Raw genomic sequence first — 19,822 nt, forward strand, 5'->3', positions numbered from 1 at the left:
CCCGTTAGAAAATAAGTATGATGGCTATATTTGAATGGGACACATCTTAAAAGATACGTGTGACACACTTTTTTTAAACTACATGATAGGAACAAATAAGAAATTTCTTGTCAATTATTTTTATAATTATTAGATGATTGATAGTAGGCCTTTTATGAAACAAGTGAATAAATTGAATGTATGCTTAATATCTACGAACAAACACAATATGAAAGTTAATGATTCTATCTTGAATCATTGACAAAGTTCCTTCCTTATGGAATGACTTTAAAAAGTTTGAAACATCTAAAAGATCAATCCGATTTCTCTTGAACAACTGAGGTACTAAAATGATACCAAAGGTACATATGTTCAACAAATGGTGTGAGTAATGGAGGAAGGTACATTGAACAAGTTCTCTAAGAATAGGAAGTGGGATTTTGTTATTCCTGTAGTTTCACGTGCAGCCATAGTAAAATTGCATTTATGACTTCATTAAATATTGGATTGAGTTGGAATTTTGTGAGCCAATTCAGGATACATAATTCTTAAATATAAATCTTTGGTTTGTTTATTGGTTGCTTGTGGTGAGAGATATTTAGTTTGTACTATCTACAATTTTTTTATACTTTCATCTTCTTGATTCTCTATATTGTATGTTGTTGTTTTAGTTGTTTAACCAATACTCACTTTTATCTAAAACCATGTGATTTTCATAATCATGGGATTTGGTTGTTTTGTTAAAAAAAGGTGAGAGATATTTTGTTCATTAAGTTGTATGATTAATTGATGAACGTGATTTGTGCACTAACTTGAGTATGTTTAATCTAAAACCATTTGGTTCAGATATATTTTGAAAATGGTGGGTGATTATGTGAAATTTTCAAAATTATTTAAAGATTGTATCTTTTCTTGAGATTTTGTGTCCACTCATATGAAGTGAAAGTATGAATAGATGTGCAACAAACATGAGATGTGACTCTTCACCAAGAGTCATGACATGTGACTCTTCACCAAGGGCCTTGAATGCAGAAAATCACCAGATTCTTTGTAACCGTGCCCATTCCTTTCTTCCCTTATGCACATAGACAAATAAGGAAACTATCATCGCTAGTTGTTTTCTTTGGTATTCCTTAACTTTTGTGGAGTCATCACCTCCAATTTCAACTAACATAATAGATAAATTTTGCTCGTGCATGTGTGCACGCATACCATGTCGAAGCATAGGTTGATGTCAAAAGATACTATCAAAATACATACCTTTCATACACAAACAAACATATTGCTAAAAACTACAAGATCATATTGTAGTTTGATTTTTTGAACATTCATGTCATTTAATTATGCTAGTATCAAAAATAAGTAAAACATATTAACAAATGGTAAAGATTTGGTTTATAAGCTAATAATTTGTTCAACAATGACAAAATTTTGTTATATTTAATTTTTAAGTCAATGTATCTAGTCTATTGATTCTCTTTTCAAGATCCAATACTCCTCCAATAAACTGCCTTGATTCATATATCTCATTTCCATCTTTATAATCTTCCTCCAAAGCCTCCATCAGTGGTTCAATGGTGTCTTGGGAAGGATTTCCAAATAAAATAGTTTTCAAAGGAGAAAATTCAGGTGGAAACACTACCATCATTGCATAGACTGTTCTTTCACTGAGTAATATTCTTTGCAAAATCACGATGATGATACAGTATTGACTGCTTCCACCATCCTGCATAACGTGTGGTGACATCTCCCTCAAAAAAGCCTAGCAGGAAAATATAATTTCCCGTTAGATATGGGTATGTAGTAATTTTTCCATGCAATGCCTTTGGTTCCAAAGAATGTAGCCACACAATCTAAAACTTCTTGATGCATTCTAAATTGCATAGCCACTCTTTATGTGATAGGTACTTTTGTGTAATACATTTGTGTGACAGCTAGCATTGAAACTCTCATGCATATAGCAAAAAAAAACTATTTTTATTTATCCAACATATTGAACATAAGGGTGCTAAGGAAAGTAGTCCCTAGCTGAATCCAGGGCAAATCTCCTACCCTTAATTTTCAAGGGATTAAGCTTGTGCCACCTACATAGCATAGGTTTTTCATGGTTGATCAACCTAGGCTGTGGTTGCAAATTTGAGAATCTCTCCCATACCCAAATATGAACCAAGTAGTAAAAGGGTGACCAAAGAGTTACCTCTTATCATCACCCAAACTAACTATTGTTTTCTTCAACAGACCTAAATCATTTTATATGTTGGCTTAAAATATTTGTCGCAAAGCTGATTATCTACATCAAGGAAAACAAACTTGCTCACCAAGCCATTGGGAGAGAAATCAATCTCTGCCAACCAAGTTGCAAGGAATGTTTCATGCTTCATTTCATTCCCACTATCGACGAATATCCACCCTTGCTAATGTATAAACCCCATCCTTTTTATTCCTTGTAGTTTGTTTTCCGATTGTATGTATCAATTTCTTCTCCACTTTTATCATTTCCTAGCTTTGAAATAGGGTGAAGACGGGATCATGAACTATTGGAAAATTCTCCAACACCATCACATCCTCCAAGGTGTTTTTTTCCTCACCTTAGGGTAACAAAAAGGTATTTGTCTTAGGACACCACTTCTCAACAACCTCAAAACCCATGTTTTCATTTTTTACTATGAAGCACTTGGGTTGAAAACATGTGTTTTGGGTTGTTGAGAAGTTGTGTCCTTAGACAAATACCTTTTTGTGTTCCTAGGGTGGGAAAAATGTCACCTAGCTTGGAGGATGTGATGGTGTTGGAGGGTTTTGCAACTGTTGGTGATCCTGTCTTGACCCCATTTCAAAGCTAGGAAATGATGAAGGTGGAGAAGAAATTGATACATAGAACAGGACAACAACAATCTCCAAGGAGTAAAAAGAGTGGGGACAACAACAATCTCCAAGGAGTAAAAAGAGTGGGGTTTATATAAACATTAGCATGGATGAATTTTTGTCAATAGTGGGAGTGAAATTAAGCATGAAACATCCCTTGCAACTTGCTTGGTAATGATTGGCTTCTCTCCTAGTGGCTTGGTGAGAAAGTTTGTTTTGCTTATTGTAGTGCATCTTGCTGGAGAAAATCAGCTTTGTGACCAATAGTTTTATCCAACATATAAAATGATTTTGGTCTATCGAAGAAAACAATAGTTTGTTTGACTGGTAATGAAGAATTGGAATTGTAGTTAACTCTTTGGTCACCCTTTTACCAATGAAGAACCTATGCTATTTAGGTGGAACAAGCTTAATCAATTGAAAATTGACGGAGTGAGATTTTCCCTGGACTCTACTAGGGGCAATTTTCCTTGGCACCATTAATTGTAACATCCCATTTTTTTCGTATGTAAAATTTTAGAGAATAATGATGTTTTATAATTAAATAAATAAAGAAAAATAGTTATAATAAAATAATGGTTTGAGAGAAAATAAGAAGGATATTTTATTATTCATTTGATGAATAATAAAATAGAGTTTCTTTTTTTTATAAAATAATAAAAATAAATAAATAAAGTAAATAATAGGTCGTGAATACCCCTAGTTATAAATAGCGACATGCTAGGTCAGTTTTCAGACTGACTTCTCAGCCTCCTCTGCCTACCAATTTCGTTTTTTCTCTCTTTCTCTCCCAAAACCCTCTCTTTTTCCCGCAGGCCATTGAACCTGTCTCAGAAAAATCACGATCTCGGACTCATTCACCGTTGGATTCTCACCGTTGGAAATTTTGATATCACGTCTGAGCTAAGAGAAATATCCCTCGCACTGTAGCATTTTTCTTTCCCGCAGAAACCCAGAGCTGTCTTGGTAAAACTACGATCCCAATTTCGTTAACCGTTGGATTGTCGTAAAATTTGGATATGTTGTTCGAAATTCAGTTGCTCACGCTTTGACCGTTGGGAGTTGCGAGATAATGTTCGTGGAGGGAGAAAAAGGAATCGCATGAAGATAGTCCAAATGGAGGCTTTAATCCTTTCTCCGTTTCTCTGACGTTTGGGAACTCTATCGGAGCAGTCGGAGGAAAAATTGGAGGAATCTTAGGGAATCGTTAGAGATGACGCTATCACTGTGGGAAGACACGTGAGTCCGCTTAGAGGTAAGGGATGAGTTATTCACAGTTGGGGATTAGTGAGAACATGTGTAGGGATCCTTAGAGGATTAAATTGAGGTTTTATTTTGGGATGTTTGTTAAATTGAAATTTTTCCTTTATGATTATAAATAAAATATTGATGTCCTAATGAAAATTGCTTGATAAATTGTGCTCTTGATATTTGTATATTTCGACCTATGATTTTGATATAATTGTGTAATATTATTTGAGGGGTTTTAGTCCTCATGTTGTGATAGTCTTTTATATAAATTATTATATTGAGGATATGAAATGATGATTCAAATTGTGAGTATGTGATGAATTGTAGAATAACATGTTGCTTTGAGATTATAATATTGTTATTGAGATTGAGTATAAGTGTAAAGTTGAACATGTGTTAATTTGTGAGATACGTGTAAACATGTGATGGTGGATTGTGACACTATGAGATGTGAAATTGTGAATGAGTTCTAGTTGTGGATAAGTGTGTAGTTAACACTTGATGCGAAATTACTTGTGTTGTAAGCTATGAATTGTACAATAACCCGACCAGCGTTATCTTAAGAAAAGCGTTGATGCGCAGTGTTAAAGAGAAAATGTAGGTTTCCTATTTAGGAACCAGTGTTAAATCGTAGTGTAATTGTGTTGAACGTGTTTAAAACACGAGTGTAAGGTCGTGGGTATTGTATAATTCATGAGCAGTGTCTGCATGCAAAAAAAAATTATTTTATGGGTTAGACCTGAATCAGGAGGGAGAGGCCCTGACGGACTCTTCGGAGTGTAGGCCTTGGGGGTCACCGGGTTTGAGTGCTCCTTTAAGCCTATGCTGATCCCATATGGTTGGAGCATTCTCGCAAAACATTGTGACCCTGACTGGTCTCCCTATGATCTTACTTAGTGAGAGTGACCTGACAAACCCATGGTATGGCGTGTCTTGTTATGTACACCTAAGCGCCCCAGGGTGGTTTTTCACTGACATGATACCACATTGCATATAGGATTGAGTCTTAGCATAACTATTGCATATGCTTGCTAATTGATGTGTTATTATATCTTGATCGAAGTGTGGGATTCTTGTGTAATGTGATTGATGATTGAAAAGTGAATTTTGAATGACGAAGTGGTGAAGTTATGTGAGCTATGTTTAAGCAAGTGGTATCTCATTTATATAATATGTATATTTAATTGTCTTGTTTCTCTATTAGCTAGGAATGTGATAACTCACTCCTTGCGTGTTGTTGTGTTTGGATCCTGTGATGATCTTGAACTTGTGTTCGGGGGAGCAGATGAATAGGTGGATGACTATGAAGAACCTCATGCTAGAGGACACGAGAACACAACGCTCTGATAGGATGTGACATTAGGATATAGGTTCTATATTGATTGTATAAAGCTTAGACGACCTTGTTTGAGTCGAGAATATTTTATTATTTAATTGGACAAGTTTGAATATGATGTAGAAGAAAATGAATGTGAGCCTTTTTCCCCTTTGAAAGACTTGTAAAAAAATGTTTTAAAAATACTTTTAACTAATATTTGAATTTTTTTCCCTATTAGTATATATGTGAGGGGTAGAGGGTGTCACATTAATCATGTTCAATTTGTTGGTAAGTTTAGGTCTTTTAATCTAAAAAAGTAAACTTGGTTACCATGTGAGAGTAATTTGGATAAATGAAAATAGTTTTGGTTGTTATATGCATGAGTATTTCGATGCTTGTTTGCAACAATGTATTATACAAAAGTACCTACCATATAGAGAGTGACTATGCAATTTGGAATGCATCAAGAAGTTTCTGATTGTGTGATTGCATTCTTTGGCACCAAAGCTATTGCATTGAAAAATTATTGCATACCCAAAATTACATAAAAAAATTGCAATCTAAAGCTACTCTGTCATCATGAACCTCATGTATCAAAAGCAAATACAAATGGTAATGATGCTGATGTTGCACCTGAATTTTCTCCTTTGAAAACTGTTCAATTTGGAAATCCTTCTCAAGACACTATTGACCCAAGAGATGGAGGCTTTGGAGGAAGACTATGAAGATGGAAATGGGAAAAATGAATCAAGGAAATTTATTGAGGGGTTAATGGATCTTGAATAGAGAATCAATAGACTGGAGACAGTGACTAAGAAATTATAAATATAGCGAAATTTGGTCACTCTTGAACAAATTATTCTTATAAACCAAATCTTTAGCATTTGTTAATATGTTTTACTTATTTCTTATACTAGAAAAATTACATGTATGAATGTTCAACATAAAAAGAAAATATGATATGATATTGTAATTTTTAATGCATTGGGTACATTAATGCCTTGGTTTCACATTTGTTATTTGTTATTTTGCCTTACTACAAGAAAAATGACCTATACCTACGGACAAAAACTGTCACTATAAATAAAAAAAATCCGTAGGTAAATGTATGATAGACTTTGTCCTACAGATGTTTCTTCCGTCAACTTTGAGGAGGCGTATAATGACGACTAATTGTCTGTCCCTATAGGTTTTACCTACTATGTATAGTGTGTAGGTAAAAGTCATTAACTTCTACTTACATTTCCTAACTGTAGGTAAATTCAACTGTAGGTAAATATGTTTAACATGAACACCTCTAATAAGAAGACAATTCTAGGGTGCCAATTTGAGAGCCTAACTAGAAAGGCTATGACCTGTTTGGTAACTAGGGTGGCACCTTGGCATTGCAATCTGCCCTCCTCAACCTTGCCTTGCTATAACATGGTTGTCCAAGTACTATTTTTCCATAAATTATTACTAGCTGGAAGCTTACCAATAATCATATACGGACACACTTTGCATAGAATCAATATTAGAGAATCTCAAACCAGAAGCATATCTTTTATTACATTAGAAAGTGCAACTGTACAAGAGAAATAAAGAAAATCCTAGCTAATGAACACCATAATAAACTCTACTATCAGTCGCACTCTTCTCATAGTTATCATTAAAGGTATTTACATGGCCTCGCATGCAAGCCTTACCGTCACAAGCACATCAACACATTAGTCCATTAATGCATCACATGATACTCTATTTGAAAATGGATCTTTTACTATGTGCCTGTAAGGATTGCTGACCCTTCCACCTGATAGATCATCACATCAAATAGACAAAATATATAATAAGATATAAGTCTCAAAGTTCATAAATGGAGAGAGCCACACGATCAAAATAAGAAAACTAACCATGAATGCAGAAACAAATATTGAAATAAATAATACCACTATTATGTGTAGTGGAGCTTTCCAATTTTTGTAAATAAATAATTCCACTTGAGAGCCTAACCGAACTTGCTTAGATTATAACTTTGCTCTTAGGAACTTACAATGTTATTACCTCGGTGAAATTTAGTTGCAACTGGCAATCCTAGTTACATAATGGATGTTCAACTCTAACTTCTTAAGCTCTAAGATTACCTTCAAAAGTGATATGAAGATTTAAGTTTAAATTAGCCTAACCATTCATTTTGGACACTACACTTTCCGTTTAGTGAAATTTTCGTTGTGTGTGGGCTTTTTACGAACACCTATTCTATTGTCTCTGACCTCTCATTTTCCTTTTGTACCCAATGCAGTCTCAACTGACATCAACCTTATATTACTGTTGGGACTGATCACTGATTCTCTGTTCTAAACAGATGAAAAGAATATTCTGCAAAGAGAACTAAGAGCAGGACCGGTAATTATATTTAAACTCATGTCATCTCATTACCTTGAAGAATGCACCCCAGATGTCCTCTTCCTCAGCAGGTACTGCAGTAATCTTATTCTTTGGATTCTCATAGCATCTCAATCCTCCAACTGCTGTAGAGTAGAAACATCCTGTACAATTTACAGAATAACAATGTCAATAGTGAGGGAATACTTACAATCATGGGGAACAAAAAGAAACAGAACATAGACTAATGTAAAAATCCTCATATTATGAATTATCATCATCTTGAAGGGGAGGGAGGAAATGATCCAATCTGAGATCACTAGGAACAAATAGTTGCCAAAATGATGAGGATTGTGATATGCTGGAACAAAAAGAAACACACCTCGAGGGAAAGAAGCGAGTCACTTGCCACAAGAACCTTTAAGCAATATAATTTACTTTACTTGTGATATGCTGGAACAAATAGAACATTGAATACAAACCAACAATAGCGGGGGAAGATATAATTTACTTTACTTGTTTGGTGAACAATATATAAAATTTGGTCAAGTGAGACAGCAATATAAATACTAAGTACCAACTAATACAATATCTATGCCTTTTTATTTAGCTTTGCATTAAAAAAGTAATAGAAAATAATATGTATATATACTGGGAGTATATTTTATTATTATTATTAAATCATAAATTATGATAATTATTAATTTTTTAATTTTAATAATAGATATTTTTAATAGGAAATAATAAATATTTTAAAAGCTATATAAAAAGGGATTTTTAATTAATTGACAACTTAAAAAGAAGTTTAGGTTAAATTTATATATGCATTGCTTTTATCCTCCTCCATGACGTAAATCAAGTTCAATGAAACAATGCAACTATTTGTAATACTATTAATTAACAAATAATATTAAAATAAAAAATAAATATTTTTATTAAAAAGTTACTTTGGGGTAGATTTTGAGGGGTAGTGTAGGCTTTCCAACATTATAATATCACACATGTACATCTATTAAAGCTGGAATGCATGGGCCAGCCCAACCGTTTCAATGTTGGAATTCAAAGATGATGAAGCTTCACTTTAAAATTTTACTCGGGACCAGCATGTTATATTTTGATGCATAAATTCACCCTTATAAAAGTATTCACTCTTGAACAAGAGAATATTAGGAACTACTCACTCTCTTTCACGATAAGCTACATAACTTCTCCTGTATCAAGTATGTCACACTAATTTATTTTTAAGTTTTTTATTTCTCCCTATTGTTTAAATTTAGTCTATCTCAATTTAAATTTGAATTTTGAATTTTAAAATTTGATACATTATATCAATTTGATAGACATACAGATCGTATGTATTTATTTAAATAATTTGTTGACAATGTGGTCATAGCTAAAAAATTGCAGAGCTAAAAACTTCTAACTAAATGCTTAGGTGTAACATAAATTGGAAAATCAAAATGTTGATACTTACAGGGTATAGTTCAAAATCAGCAGATGACCCAATGTTTAATATGTTCATAGCCTCAGCTTTTGCCAGGTCATACTATTTAACACTTGTCAAGAACTCATTGATGCTCTCTCTTGTTTGAACAGAGGCAGTAGTGTAAACCAAATAATCATAAACCTGCTAGATATATAAAACATTCATCTACCAATAAAAATTACAAGTATTCCCATTTATTAGAAAAATCAAATCTAACCTTGTATTCAGACTGCGCTACTTTGGCAATAACTCTTGTTGGATCCTTTGAAGCTCCTTTAGATCGTTAGAAATCAAGGACCTCAAAATTTGTTAGTGCACCAGCATTGCCCTCTAAGCTGTGACAAAGCTATTAAACATCAATCATATCCCAATATAAAAGAGAAAGGTTCAATTGAAATTAGTGTATTAATTTTGAAAACAAACAAAAATGGTAGAAACATACATTTTCATTTGTAAGACACCAGAGTGAGAGAAAAGGCAGTAACAAAACAAGAGTGTCTCCTTTGCTTCTGCAATAAAGCCAGCCCAGTACACAAACAGACAATTACAAAATGAAAATCCCAGTTTTCACAAAATATAACAAATCACACAGCTAATACAGCTTAAACACACATAGTGCGGTTGGGGTGGACATCAAAAGCCAAAAAAATTGAGTTGGGTGTGTTTTCCCCTACAAAGAAAAATAGCAATGTTAAATAATTAGAACAATGCATTTAATTTGGGAAACCAAACAAGAATAAAATAGTGAAGACAAAAACTAGTTGTGAAGCTTCTGGCGGTTTCAATTGTGAGTCCAAAGAATCTTCTAGTTTAACCGTGGAAAAACTCGAATCAACAATAAGCTTTGCATTGTTATGCTGAGTTAATTCAGCCACCGCCTTCATTTATGTGATTATCAATGTTTACTCCTGCTGCACTCACTTCCAGACCTTCTGGTTTGTGATTCTTGACATCAAGAAAAATTAAATGCTTGATCACAATCACAACCCCTATAATTTAAGTGTGAAATAACTACTATCTTCCATTCATTTTCATAAATTATCACAAATAAAAATCAAAAGATAAATTCACTAGAAATTACCCTTACCTTTCGTTAAGTTATCATGTATTAGTCATGAGAGTGAACACTAAATAAAAACGATTGCAATATAAATATGTACATGAAGAAAAAAGTACCTCCATTGAGCCATAAGAGAACGGGTTTTTTTTCTGGTTTGTGAGTGGCCTCGAAAAACCAATAGAACAGTGCTCTTCCTGGAGTTTCATTGATAGTGATATAACCACCATATTGTTGAACTTCACCGGAGGCTGCGCAAGTAATCCATGCACTCTATCAGCTTCTTGCTCTGCCAGTATCTCCTGGCTAAGGTAACTAGCTACTAAAGGCTTTGCCACACCTAATGCTTCTATGGTCAAAGAAACAAAAAGCAGAAGATGAAGATTGAGAAAAACTGAACACAAAGCCATAACTGATATATATCTCCGGTGTAGGTGTGTTTTTGTAGGTGTGCGATATACATCCACGTATTGAATTGGCTAACGGCCAAACCAAATACGGCAAATATAGTCATTCAAAAAGCATTCAAATGCCTAAGCTGCGCCGTATTACAGTAAGTTACAGATGTGATCATTACAAAGCAGCAACATTAATATAGAGATGCATGCTAAAAGAATCAAAATCAAAATCTGGTATATTTGCTCAGAAATATTTCTAGCCTTGTTAGGAGAATTTGTAGAAGATAGGAATGAGAAAACCCTAAGGTTTATACTGTAATTAATAACACAAGAGTCTAGAGACAGAGAATGAAGCTTCATTGTAAGAACTGTGGAAAGCATCTGTAGCAGATAACGAGAGTGATGAGCAAAATGACGGCGACAACGACGAAGTCTATTTCGTTGAAGCCTTTGGGAAGAGATGGCACCGTCAGGTGCCATTTGGTGGAGGAGATTCTAATTGTGGTGCCTAGGTACGCCGTCAAGCATATGGTGACGGTGGCATTGGAAAGCACGGACCAAAGGTGACATGGAGGTAGCTGAAGACGCCGCCAGCGATGGGCATGTCGACGACAAACTCGGTGTAGCAGAAGGTGGAGAGGAGGGCGCAAAAGCCGGCAATGGCAATTAAAACAAGAGTAAACACCAAATTCAAATTAAATACTAGTAGTATCTTAAAATTTCATGAATTTATCTACACTATCCATCCATTTGTAAGTAAAAATCTTTTTTATTTTACCTACAATTTAGCTGTAGGTATAAGTTTTTAAAAGGTTTTACCTACACTACATAGTTATAGGTAATTTTTTTTTTATATTTTTCCAAGATTTACCTATACTAAAACTGCAAGTATAAGTCTTTGAATTTAACCTACATTAAACAATGGTAGGTAATAAAGTATTTTTAAAGTTTACCTACACTAATTCATGATTATAGGTAAAGGTGTTTGTAGGTAAAAGACATTTTTCTAGTAGTGATATGGTGGTTCAAGGAATGTGTGCAACACTTTTTTCACTAACTATTTATTATTTATATTGAAATTCGGGTGAGACACTATATATACGTGTTTGTTTGAGTATGTATTACATTGTTTCAAACATGGATCAGTAATTTTTAACCAAATTTAGGCCATTATTTGGAACCTATGGTTGTGTTTAGGGTCTTATTGGAAAACTGTATTTATTAAAAAAGACAAATATACTTTAAGTATAACATGCTACCAAGGTGACTCATCTTCCAAAAGCAAGGAACACAATATAAAAAGATTTTTTATTCTTCTACCAAATTAAAAAATTTATTTCTTATGTTATCGAAAATTACATTTCCTTCCAAAAGTTTACCTTAAACTCAAAAAAATTAAAGTAGGAGATTTTTCTTAATTATTATATATATTATCCTTTAGGCACAAAATACAAAGTGATGTCTCTTTTATTGAATTTGGACCTATTTGGCTAAAATTTGTAGCTTTCACCTTGACATGGCAGAGGTTTGAGCAATTAAAGAATCCTAGGAAAAAGAGTGTGCCACATACTAGTAATTCAATTATTAAAATTGAAGATCTTTTAACCATATACATATACTTTACTAATTAATAGTCTCAATTGTCATTTCTTTACTATCTGAATTTTTCTAGGTATATTTACAAGCCGATTTACTCCAATAAATAGTCGGAAAAATTGAAATCCAAGTTGTCAATCACCTCGAAAAAATTGAAGCAAAAGGCGTTTTTTCTTTTTCTTTTTCTTCTCTTGAATAAATAGTTGGAAGACAAGTTGAGAAAAAAAAAGGCTCAATAAGCAAAATATAGGATTGAAACAATTTTCTCTTCAAAATCAATCCAATCCAATTGATGTACACCCTTAAATTTTGTGAATTTCATCGATTCATGACTTTTTTCTATAATTTTATTTCCACTATTTGAAATGTACAATTTTTTATCACATAAAAATTTGACATCAAAATGCTCATTTTGGATATGATATGGTCATGAGGAAAAGGATTTTTTATTTTTCATAACATGGTATACATATATATTTACAAAATGTTGGCTTTTTCTTTTGGAAGATGCACTATTAGAACAGTTGAGGCAAAGGTTGTTACTAGTTCAATTAGACAGAGAAAAGTGTGCTTTCTCAACTGTTGACTGTAGCATATATAATTGTCAAGTATTTTTTGTAGCCTCAGCCTATCATATTAGAACTAGTGTGAATCTCATAAATGTTGATTAAAATGAAACTGTTTAAGTCTGTTTGGCAGAGCAGCTCTCCGAATAAAGTCTTAGATTTTTCATGGAAACTTTTACATGACCGTTTGGCAACTAAAGAAAACCATGATTATGAAGGGCCAAGACATTTATAGTAGTCAAGATGAGGTTACTACTTCACCTTCCTCTAGTGAAAGTGAAGAAGCAAAAGGGGAAGAATCTAGTGAAGAAATTGACTCCCAAGAAGAAAGGGACCTTTTAATGGTCAGAAGGATTCTAGGAGGCCAATCTTGTGACTTGGTAAATTGGATTGATGCTATTAAACTTCACTTGTATTGTTGCTCTATTTTTTTTCTTCATCCCTATTTTTGTGTGTTTCCGCATTCCTTTATAGTCGCATACAAACTATTCAAAAAAAAAATTGAGTTGGGTGTGTTTTCCCTTACAAAGAAAAATAGGAAAGTTAAAAGATTAGAACAATGCATTTAATTTAAGCAACCAAACAAGAATAAAATAGTGAAGACAGAAACTAGTTGTGAAGCTTCTGGCGGTTTGAATTGTGAGTCCAAAGAATCTTCTGGTTTAGCCTTGGGAAAACTGGAATCAGCAATAGGCTTTGCATTGTTAGGCTGAGTTAATATAGCCACTGCCTTCATTCATGTGATTATCAATGATTACTCCTGCTGCACTCACTTCCTGACTTTCTGGTTTGTGATTCTTGACATCAAGAAAAATTAAATGCTTGATTACAATCACAATCCCTATAATTTAAGTGTGAAATAACTACTATCTTCCATTCATTTCCATAAATTATCATGAAATTCATCTCTCTCTATTCCTTTTAATACATGTTAAAATCAAAAGATAAAGATTAAACCAGCCTATAAGATTTAAAAGATAAATTCACTAGAAATTACCCTTACCTTTCGTTAAGTTATCATGTATTAGTCATGAGAGTGAACACTAAATAAAAACGATTGCAATATAAATATATACATGAAGAGCTGGGTTAGTAAAAAGAAAGTAGCTCCATTGAGCCATAAGAGAACGGGTTTTTGTTCTGGTTTGTGAGTGGCCTCAGAAAACCAATAGAACAGTGCTCTTCCTAGAGTTTCATTGACAGTGATATAACCACCATATTGTTGAACTTCACCGGAGGCTGCGCAGGTAATCCATGCACTCTATCAGCTTCTTGCTTTGCCAGTATCTCCTGGCTAAGGTAACTAGCTACTAAAGGCTTTGCCACACCTAATGCTTCTATGGTCAAAGAAACAAAAAGCAGAAGATGAAGATTGAGAAAAACTGAACACAAAGCCATAACTGATATATATCTCCTGTGTAGGTGTGTTTTTGTAGGTGTGCGATATACATCCACGCATTGAATTGGCTAACGGCCAAACCAAATACGCCAAATATAGTCATTCAAATGCCTAAGCTGCGCCGTATTACAATAAGTTACAGATGTGATCATTAGAAAGCAGCAACATTAATATAGAGATGCATGCTAAAAGAATCAAAATCAAAATCTGGTATATTTGCTCAGAAATATTTCTAGCCTTGTTAGGAGAATTTGTAGAAGATAGGAATGAGAAAACCCTAAGGTTTATACTGTAATTAATAACACAAGAGTCTAGAGACAGAGAATGAAGCTTCATTGTAAGAACTGTGGAAAGCACCTGTAGCAGATGACGAGAGTGATGAGCAAAATGACGGCGACAACGACGAAGACTATTTCGTTGAAGCCTTTGGGAAGAGACGGCACCGTCAGGTGCCATTTGGTGGAGGAGATTCTAATTGTGGTGCCTAGGTACGCTATCAAGCATATGGTGACGGTGGCATTGGAAAGCACGGACCAAAGGTGACATGGAGGTAGCTGAAGACGCCGCCAGCGATGGGCATGTCGACGACAAACTCGGTGTAGCAGAAGGTGGAGAGGAGGGCGCAAAAGCCGGCAATGGCATTTAAAATAAGAGTAAACACCAAATTCAAATTAAATACTAGTAGTATCTTAAAATTTCATTAATTTATCTACATTATCCATCCATTTGTAAGTAAAAATCTTTTTTATTTTACCTACAATTTAGCTGTAGGTATAAGTTTTTATAAGGTTTTACCTACACTACATAGTTATAGGTAATTTTTTTTATATTTTTCCAAGATTTACCTATACTTAAAACTGTAAGTATAAGTCTTTGAATTTTAGCTACATTAAACAATGGTAGGTAATAAAGTATTTTTAAAGTTTACCTACACTAATTCATGTTTGTAGGTAAAGGTGTTGGTAGGTATAAGGCATTTTTCTTGTAGTGCCTATGGTGGTTCAAGGAATGTGTGCAGCACTTTTTTCGCTAACTATTTATTATTTATATTGAAATTCGGGTGAGACACTATATATAAGTGTTTGTTTGAGTATGTATTTCATTGTTTCAAACATGGATCAGCAATTTTTAACCAAATTTAGGCCATTATTTGGAACCTATGGTTGTGTTTAGGGTCTTATTGGAAAACTGTATTTATTAAAAAAGACAAATTTACTTTAAGTATAACATGCTACCAAGTTGACTCATCTTCCAAAAGTAAAGAACACAGTATATGAAGATTTTTTATTCTTCTACCAAATTAAAAAATTTATTTCTTATGTTATCGAAAATTACATTTCCTTCCTTTTTTTCCTTCCAAATGTTTACCTTAAACGAAAAAAAAAATAAAGTAGGAGATTTTTCTTAATTATTATATTTATTATCCTTTAGGCACAAAATATAAAGTGATGTCTGTTTTATTGAATTTGTACCTATTTGGCTAAAATTTGTAGCTTTCACCTTTACATGGCAGAGGTTTGAGCAACTAAAGAATCCTAGGAAAAAGAGTGTGCCACATACTAGTAATTCAATGATTCACAATGAAGATATTTTAACCATATACATATACTTTACTAATTAATAGTCTCAATTGTGATTTCTTTATTACTATCTGAATTTTTCTAGGTATATTTATAAGCCGATTCATCACTTTTTTCTATAATTTAATTCCCACTATTTTAAATGTACAATTTTTTATCACATAAAAATTTAACATCAAAATGCTCATTTTGGATATGATATGGTCATGTGGAAAAGGATTTTTTATTTTTCATAACATGGTATACATATATATTTACAAAATGTTGGTTTTTTCTTTTGGAAGATGCACTATTAGAACAGTTGAGGCAAAGGTTGTTGCTAGTTCAATTAGACAGAGAAAAGTGTGCTGTCTCAAGTGTTTACTATAGCATATATAATTGTCAAGTATTTTCTGTAGCCTCAGCCTATCATATTAGAACTAGTGTGAATCTCATAAATGTTGATTAAAATGAAATTGTGTTTAAGTCTGTTTGGAAGAGCAGCTCTCCGAATAAAGTCTTGGATTTTTCATGGAAACTTTTACATGACGGTTTGGCAACTAAAGAAAACCATGATTATGAAGGGCCAAGACATTTATAGTAACCAAGATGAGGTTACAACTTCACCTTCCTCTAGTGAAAGTGAAGAAGCAAAAGGGGAAGAATCTAGTGAAGAAATTGACTCCCAAGAAGAAAGGGACTTGGTAAATTGGATTGATGTTATTAAACTTCTAGGAGGTCAATCTTGTGACTTGGTAAATTGGATTGATGCTATTAAACTTCACTTGTATTGTTGCTCTATTTTTTTTCTTCATCCCTATTTTTTTGTGTTTTCACATTCCTTTATAGTCGCATACAAACTATTCAAAAAAATTTCCCCATTTCTATTTATAAGCGAATGAACATAGGAATGATATTGAATCATATTTCTGAGTTCGACCTAAGTTAATCCCGTGCTGCGGAATTTCCTTTTTTTAGTTGCTTTTGAACGATTCGAAAGTCATTTTCAATTAATTTTTTTTATCGACATCAATCGAGACTATTTTTGATCGGGTGTCAGTTCGGGCAATATTTTGGCAAACGCCGGCTTGGACGTTTTTGGACGACATAGGCTGGTGATATTTTTTTGCTTGGCGTTGGTTAAAAAGTAGCACCTACTAATGTTGATGAGATAATGCTTGGCCTACGTCGGTTGAACAAACCCTCAACTGCCATCAACAGAAAACAAACTTAGCCGATGTCGGCATAAAAATAACAATGACTAACGTTGACCGAAAACCTAGCCTATTTGAACAAAAAATATCCATAAAATGACTTTGGGAAAAACCCTAGCTTGATGTCGACCAAAAAACCTAGCATATGTCAGCCAAAAAATGGCCTTCGCATCGACCAAAAATAGCCTTGACCATTGTCGACCGAAAAACATCATCAACTGATAAGTTCTATCCCATTTTATTGTGTCGTTTTTTACTCTTAATGTTTTTTGTGGCCATTCCAACCATTTGAATGATGTGAGAATAGACTGTGATTGCAAAGTCATGATTTTATTTGGAATTGAAATTGGATGGTTGATGTGTTATGACCTAGGGATTTGTTTTAATATATTAATTTTATAAGAGGCTTGCTTTACATGTATCAAGATTTTATGATTTATCTTTCTATGGATATGTGGTAAGTTGTAAAATTCAGAATATTTTTTCCAAGAAATTGGGGACAAGAAGAAATTATGTCTCCTTAACCATGAACTATGAAATTGGGATAGAACACCTCTTTTATTATATGAGATTGATGTTTTGGGTATTTCATGAGTCATAATGGTTTAAATAATATAAATGTTCTCAAACTCTATTTGAATCATATTTAATGAAAAATATAACTTTTTTTTATTTTTAGAGATTTTTAAATCTAGTCGATAAAAAATCAAGTTTTAAATTCAAATCAATGAAATGAATTTTTGTTAATTTAAATAGTGGATAAATTGAAAATTCTAGGCATTGAGACAAGTTGTTGTGATAACGATACTCTACATACATTTTTAATTATTTGTATAGTTACACTTGCCTAGAGAACAACTCCAACTTGTTCAAACTCATTCAAGTATGGGTTAGGTCACGGGTGTTAATTTTTAAACCCATGAACCAAACCCATAGACCTATTGATGTGACATGTCTTTAAAATCACTATTGTTGTTTATATGTTTACATATTTTTTATATTTAAAAGTTCAAATATTAGTGATAACACATTCACTAACTTGTTCAGACTTCAAAGTCTTTCATGAGTTACTAAGTTCCCATTCTCTCTCTCACTCTCTACACTTAGCATCAGATTAAGGTTTCCAATTCTTTCTATTGCCCTCCACACATTGACTATAGGACATCCCCTCCATAACCTATTTCGATTTCTTCGAATGTCATTGTTGACTTATTGAGATTAAGTACTTAATTGTTAAGCAATATCACCATAACACTTTCATGATGCGCCAACTAAGTGACTAGCTTCAAGGTGATTTTTCATAATTTGTATTTTGTCCTTATTTAAAACTTCAGTTTTAAAAAGTTTAAAACAAATTTACATGTTCAGAACCAATTCACTTAATCAAAATCAACTTGTTTGTGACCAAGTTGTTTAGGGTTGGGTTTTGTAAAAAAGTAATATGAATCTAACCTACCTTCTCAAGGAGGATGCTCCAGAATTGAGCCAGATATATAGGTACAAATTCAATAAAAGGGACAACATTTTTTTGTGTGTGTGTGCGTATGTGAAGGGTAAAAAAAGTTGGCCAAATCTATGTTATCTTTTTTAGTTTTAAGTAAAGGTTTCATAAATAAAAAAATTGAAGGTAAAGAAATTTTGAATTCCATCAGAACTAATTTTTTATTTGGTATAGATAAAAGATCTTCCTATACTATGTACTATTTAATTTTGGATGATGAGTCGATTTGGTAGTAGGTTTCATAAATTAGAAATTGAAGTAAAGGTTTTAAGAGTGATTTGATTTGGCTTAGCCCACCAAATGTCAAAAACAGTCAACCAAAGTCAAAGTAAGGAGTTTTAAGTCGACAAATTTATGACAATTTTGTGAAAAGAAACAAGTTTAGTCAAAACCTTAGAAATTAGAGTTTTGAACACCAAATTAACTAATTAATTAGTGTAGGCCTAATATAAATAATTTAAATAGACAAAGACCTAATATAATTAATGTTTCTAATTATTAATTAGTTAACTAGAATTTAATTAACCTTAATTTTCTTAATTAAAGCTAACTAATAATAGATTACTCCCTCCGTCTCAAAACAAGCTAAACATGTATTTTATTTTCAAGATCCTTGTGATGAAAGATGGTTAGTGGTTCTACATGGAAAAACAATTAATGTTAATTTAGCCTAAAAAGATTAAATTTGTACTTCTGAGTTCAAGGATAGTGGGAAGCGTTTTGAAACATTGAAAAAGGGGTACGAGAGGTCAACATTGGGTTAAGCATAGAGGTGGGTCTATGTCTTTGTTGGTGCATACAAGATATTAGGAAGGGCGGCAGATTCATGAAGGTGTACCATGGGTGAGTAACTTTGTGGATTTATTTTACTTTTGCATTTGTTTGAACACACTAAGGCTTGGTGCTATGGCACTTCTTGTGTCTATTGCCCATCCAATTATTAATATATTTGATCTTTTTTCTAAAAGCATTGAGGTGAGACACAGCAAGGTTCAAGGATTCAAAAAACTCATCTTTAATTGATTTAGATGAGTTTTAACTATTAGAAACTGTAATTTAGTTTTTAAATAAAGGTTGGTGATTTCACAAATCCCATGAAATTATATTTTAAAATTTCTAATACACACGTTATCACTTTACTAACGATAGGAATCTAGAATAATTTTTTAATATATCAGGAATCTAGATATCATCATTAATTCATTTATTGATTTTTTTTGTCTACCATTAATATTTTAAGAATATAAGTAAAAAAAGTTGATTAATGTTACATTA

At 33.0% G+C, this 19,822-nt stretch overlaps 1 pseudogene; it reads right to left on the reverse strand.

Annotated features, from left to right (window-relative positions):
- Positions 1–868: 868 nt before the first annotated feature.
- LOC114424140 lies at positions 869–9,707 on the reverse strand (annotated as a pseudogene).
- Between the last annotated feature and the right edge of the window lie 10,115 nt (positions 9,708–19,822).

The sequence above is a fragment of the Glycine soja genome, chromosome 8 (assembly GCF_004193775.1).
Source record: "Glycine soja cultivar W05 chromosome 8, ASM419377v2, whole genome shotgun sequence".
Classification (NCBI taxonomy): domain Eukaryota; kingdom Viridiplantae; phylum Streptophyta; class Magnoliopsida; order Fabales; family Fabaceae; genus Glycine; species Glycine soja.